Source organism: Xenopus laevis, chromosome 1S, assembly GCF_017654675.1.
Source record: "Xenopus laevis strain J_2021 chromosome 1S, Xenopus_laevis_v10.1, whole genome shotgun sequence".
In the NCBI taxonomy this organism is placed as follows: Eukaryota; Metazoa; Chordata; class Amphibia; order Anura; family Pipidae; genus Xenopus; species Xenopus laevis.
Genome location: NC_054372.1, coordinates 54232475 through 54238336, shown reverse-complemented (window position 1 = coordinate 54238336; position 5862 = coordinate 54232475). Strand labels below are relative to the sequence as shown.

Sequence of the window (5862 nt, the reverse complement as noted above, 5' to 3'; positions counted from 1 at the left end):
GTGAAAACCCTACTAATCCAGTCATCTATTCCATTTGCTGCTGCCTCCTTTCCCAGGCTGTGGAGGGAAGCTGGAGCCATGGTAGGAACCAGTCAGCAGCTAGACGAACCTGATAGGGGATTGAAGCCTATCTTTACTGCAAATGAAGGCGCATGAGTCTGGTGCTGGTTAGGATAGAAAAATTTGTATCGAACAATTATGTAAAAATCTTCTTTTATTAAATATTCTTTAAAAGCACACAAAAATCCAAATGAGCAGGGCAGGGGAGTGCATGGCTCAACGCGTTTCGTGACTACATCGGTCACTTCATCAGAAGCCACATTTGAAGCCTGTCTTTGCTGACTGCTGCGTGACTGATCACAAATATTATAATATAACAATTATTCCATGCTTCCTATGTAGACTGTCTTTTGAATGAGTGATCAGAGGGCTCTGATCAGCAACTGTGAATGTTCACAGGGCACCTACATAGCTTAGTTCTCTGGGGGCATGGGCAAAAGCCATTAGTAGAGAGTTCTGGCTAAAAAGAACAGAAACATGCCAATGCACAGAAGAGATTGAGAAGCACCTATGAAATAAGCAACTTTCTTACGTAAATAAAGTTTTAAACCTCATCATTTGATTAAAACCTGTGCTCTAATACTGCAAATAATCTCCCATCTATATTAAACCGAAAAACTGCTATTATGTATTAAACACATTCACATGCAACTACCTTTCTGCACGTCTATCTACAAACTGGGTTTGACTCTTTGAGATATTTATCACCTTCATCCATCATCAGGCACACAAAACATTGCTCGTTTGTTTATACCAACTGATTTCTATAAGGAAACTTTGCTGACAGCTTATAAATAGAGCAAGTTCATTTCTCATTTAACTCACTATAAAACAGCATGCACTTTTTTTTCTCGGCAAAGTCACGGTGACTTTTTAAAATGTACATTTAAATTCAAGAGATGTGCCTCGACCTGAAGAAATTTCTGATATTAGTCCAAAAAATTAAAGTGGTCATTTACAGGAACTGGTGCAAGTAGTGAAAGAGCACTAAGTGGCACAAAATTGCATTTTCTTTCTATTCTAAATACAGCCTACAGAGCAATGCAGCTTCAAGGGTCCTGCTGTGGCCTGTATCCTCTGCCTAACGTAAGCAATAACTGAATAGCAGTGACTATGTATGCATGCACAAATGTCAACGTTTTATACAGGAGACAGACTTTTTTTCTAGTTTGCCTCAAAAGTGTTTGTGGGTAACTTACACTGTAAGCTCCTTTAATATTGAAGTGCTAAGATGGGTGCTTATTATCTACTACTATACAAAGATATCTATCACATCTATCACTGAAGGTAATTAACTGTTTTGGGGAATGAAGTAAATCTTTGTACACCAGAAAAACATACAAACTCTTTGCAAATAGAGACTTGGCCAGGAATGAACCAGAGATCACAGAGCTGCAAGGAAGCAAAACGAATTACCAAGCAATTGTGTTGAACAATCTATGCAAAGCATTGCAAATATGTTAACCTTATATAAAAAAAATGGACAATAATGATTACTTTTAAATTAAGCATCTCCCAGAAATGGCAGGTATCTCATTTTAACACCAGCTCTATATTTACTTGCAGGGAAAAAATTAACAAGAGGGAGATGGTTGATGAAATTTGGGGTCACTTTTTTCCATGTGGGATGGTGACGGTATGAAAACTGATTGATAAAGTCCTGTGATTTGGGTACGTGAATGAATCCCAAACCTGGTTGGCTATATTTAAGTCCTATCAATGCTGATGACCTAACAGTTAAATAATCTGTTATCCCCAAAATTGAGAACTTCAAAAAAAAAACTCTTACACTTTCTTTTCTGGTTTTAAAGTAATGATTTACTTCTGTGCTTTGTTGCAGGACTTTTTAGCTTATATTATGAAAACTTCTTCAGCCATGTAACAGCAGAGCATGAACAATGTTTGAACCCACCCTTTCCAAGACTCTGAGTCTCTGCCGGAACACCCCTCCCTGCCGTCTGACTATAGCCACCCAAAGACTATGTGGACCCTTTAAAGCCTTCTGCTTTGCTTTTGAACAAGTCCCAGTTCAATAACTACACACTTGCTAATGTTGTAATTATAATTTCTCTACCTGGTTATTAAAATATAAACAGCCTCATTAATAGCCTGTAAGTGGTTGGCAACTTGGAATGGTCAAATAGCATCTGATGGCCCAAAGGAGCAGATTTGAGGAAGCTGCAAATCCTCATACTTCTACATCTGACAATGTCCTATATAACTACCAAGAAGGGACACTGACAGATGCAGTTTTCATATTGTATAGATAAACTGTGAGCCCAAAGGTGCCATACGTGACTACAGTTAATATCCTAGCAGCATGGTCGGAATTAGCCAAACTAAAAAAAAGGGATTGTAAATTTGTGTAGGACTTGGGAAAAGGTACCATAGTCCTAGGCATTGGTATTAACAAGGTAGGACTGGGCCGATGAGACACCGGAAAAAACCCACTCCTGCTACCTGGCCAATTGGCACTTTGGCACTTTCCCTTACCTCTCCCTAATCACAGCCACAAAGGAACAGGTAAGAGCGGGGGAAGGGGGGTCAGGAGTGCCACGAGTAGGACTCCAGGAATGAGGAGGGTGGTCCTGGGGGTATGTGGTGGCCCCTTAGATGGCCCTGGGCCCCCCAAACCCAAGGCAAAACCCCATAACACTGCTATTATATGTTATTTATCTTAAATGTTTTTTTTTTTATCTGAATATGAAATGACATTGGGCATTTTTTTTAGTAATGCTAAAAAGCACCTGATTCATATATTTTTCCAGATACAGACACTATGACATATATCCAACAGTTTCTCAACTTGCGTCAGAGAAAGAAAAGCAGACTGTTTGTGACTGATGTAAAAATTCCAAATTGTGACTCAGAGTATAGGGTGATAATGGGTTGCTTTAAATACCCATTCAGCAGAAGCATATGGATACATCCTTATACAGTATTTCCTTGTGGAAACTGTTACTCAGCAGGGAAAGATGTGTTCCACCATTTTAGACAAGGATCATCTGGGATAGAAGCATAGTCTGGCTTCAGTCTATCGGATGTTTTGTTGCTCTACAACACAGCTGGCTGCAGCTGCTGTCAAGAATGCTGAGAACTGACTGTTCATTTAAGGTGGCTTAGGAAGGCATTAAAAAACAACAGGGTAGACTGCGGGCTTTTTGCCAGTGTGTGAGCTGTGTGGCGATGCGTGAACTTATGTTTTATTGATCACTGTAGCTAAACGTTCCAGCTATTGAAATTAGACAAACCATTTTCACTGATGTCCGGGCTGCGTAATGACTTATGACCGTGGCAGTAGAATTAAATCCCAACTGCGGTCAAAAAGATTTACTGAATGCAATGAAAGGCCATTTCCTTTCCACTTCCTTCATTTGAAGAATTAACCACAAACTACTTTAGCAAGCTTCCCTTATCACTGACAGTACATTACTCAAATCTGAAGCACAAAATGTTTTCATCAGACATTCCAGTTCCAATGAAAAAGATTTAAAAATTCTGTGCAGAAGTTGCCTATGTTATGATCGTTAGCACATTCAGAACTGTTGTACTGCTCGGTAGTTTTCTGTGAGACATTATGTCCTCTCCAAAAGTATATAAATGATTAATATTGATTAAAAATCTGTTTAGTATATTTTGCGATATACGGCAAATATGTACCCTTGGGATTTACCATACGTGCACCATAGACTCCTTTTCCTTGTATTGAAATACTACATTTAGAGGAAAGAAGGTGTAATCGGTAGTGGAGTCACTATTTCAAGATCTATCTATCTGGCAACCCAAATTGAGATAAAATGTATATTAAAATGCATTTAGGGAAAAGGTATATTTTACAAAATAGGAACCCAAATCTAAAAATTAACAGATATGGACTGATTTAGCTTGAAATGAAAAGGGCTCATGTTTGTGTGTTTTGACATATTCAGATAATGCAATTTCAGATTCATACATAATCAGTAACATCTTAACAATGAAATGTGTGTCTGAGCATCTGAATAGGTATTTTACCCACTACAAAGCTTTTATAATCTATAGATACACGAACAGGAGGACAGCACTCCGGTAAAAAACAGGTTTAATTTACTCCATAACCAGACAACTACTGCAAACGTCTGGAAAGAGTCTAAATAAAAACTCAAGGTTTATAGTTACATAGTTACATAGTTAAATTGGTTTCAAAGAAGACAAAGTCCATAAAGTTCAACTCCTCCAAATGAGAACCCAGCATCCATACACACACCCCTCCATACCTTCATATAAATTATATATACCCATATCTATACTAACTATAGAGCTTAGTTTTACAATAGCCTTTGATATTATGTCTGTCCAAGTGGCATCCAAGCCTCTTAAAAGCATCAGCCATCACAATATCACCCGGCAGTGCATTCCACAACCTCACTGTCCTGACTGTGAAGAACCCCCTACGTTGCTTCGAATGAAAGTTCTTTTCTTCTAGTCTAAAGGGGTGGCCTCTGGTACAGTGATCCACTTTATGGGTAAAAAGGTCCCCTGCTATTTGTCTATAATGTAAACTAATGTACTTGTAAAGTGTAATCATGTCCCCTCACAAGCGCCTTTTTTCCAGAGAAAACAACCCCAACCTTGACAGTCTACTCTCATAATTTAAGTCTTCCATCCCTCTAACCAGTTTAGTTGCACGTCTCTGCACTCTCTCCAGCTCATTTATATCCCTCTTAAGGACTGGAGTCCAAAACTGCACTGCATACTCCAGATGAGGCCTCACCAGGGACCTATAAAGAGGCATAATTATGTTTTTATCCCTTGAGTTAATGCCCTTTTTTATGCAAGACAGAACTTTATTTGCTTTAGTAGCCACAGAATGACACTGCCCAGAATTAGACAACTTGTTATCTACAAAAACCCTGAGATCCTTTTCAGTTAAGCAAACTCCCAACACCATTTACTGTATAACTTGCATTTATATTAGAATTGCCAAAGTGCATAACCTGCATTTATCAACATTGAACCTCATTTTCCAGTTTGCTGCCCAGTTTTCCAACTTAGACAAATCACTCTGCAAAGTGCCAGCATCCTGCATGGAACCTATAGTTTTGCACAATTTAGTATCATCTTCAGAGGTTTGGCAATCACAGAGATAAGCTTGCTAAGAACACTGGGATGCATACCATCCGGCCTTGGACCTTTGTTTATCTTATCTCTTTTGAATTTCATCATGTGTGAACCATATCTTTTAAAAATCAGAAACAGATGTTTTGACATACCAAATAAATGTGGGGAATCGGGATCATTTGTTGCTGATGAGGGCTAAAACAGTCTCCAGGGTGGCGGAAGTCAAATGTCTAATTCCCTATCACTCCAATAATTTTAGTTTTGAACTCATGAAACACGAGATTGAGTTTCTACTGTTTTCAAAATCATAGTTGCGTTACTTTGATTTAAGATGAAAAAAGACAACTCTACATCAGGCTCAAGCATTCCAAGTTAAAAACCAATTTACCAAGAACAGATCAATGTGGTATGCCAACTAACAACTCTGAAAATGTTTCATGTATTACGACTCCTTGTTATCTATCCTTCAGCCATTTCTCAAACTACTGTATAACTAATACAAGCCATCTATGACCTGAAGGCAAGGGGCAAAATATAAATAACAGGCACAGTATATCATATATTTGCACTTTTGCAATCTGCCTTCCAGCCTAGTTGAATAGCTACAGGTTACTGGGCTCCATTTTTGAGCATAGAGACCTGAAGCCACCCCCGTAAAAACATATCACTACTTGCCTTTGGCAAAATTGTATTCATAGTGGGCAA

At 38.6% G+C, this 5862-nt stretch overlaps 1 long non-coding RNA gene across 1 annotated transcript; it reads left to right on the top strand.

The window, feature by feature from the left end:
* The first annotated feature begins 1632 nt into the window (after nt 1–1632).
* Nucleotides 1633–2170, top strand: LOC121398335. The gene is made up of 2 exons (XR_005964266.1): nt 1633–1731; nt 1901–2170. It is a non-coding gene; the product is annotated as an uncharacterized LOC121398335 (long non-coding RNA).
* The last annotated feature ends 3692 nt before the right edge of the window (nt 2171–5862 follow it).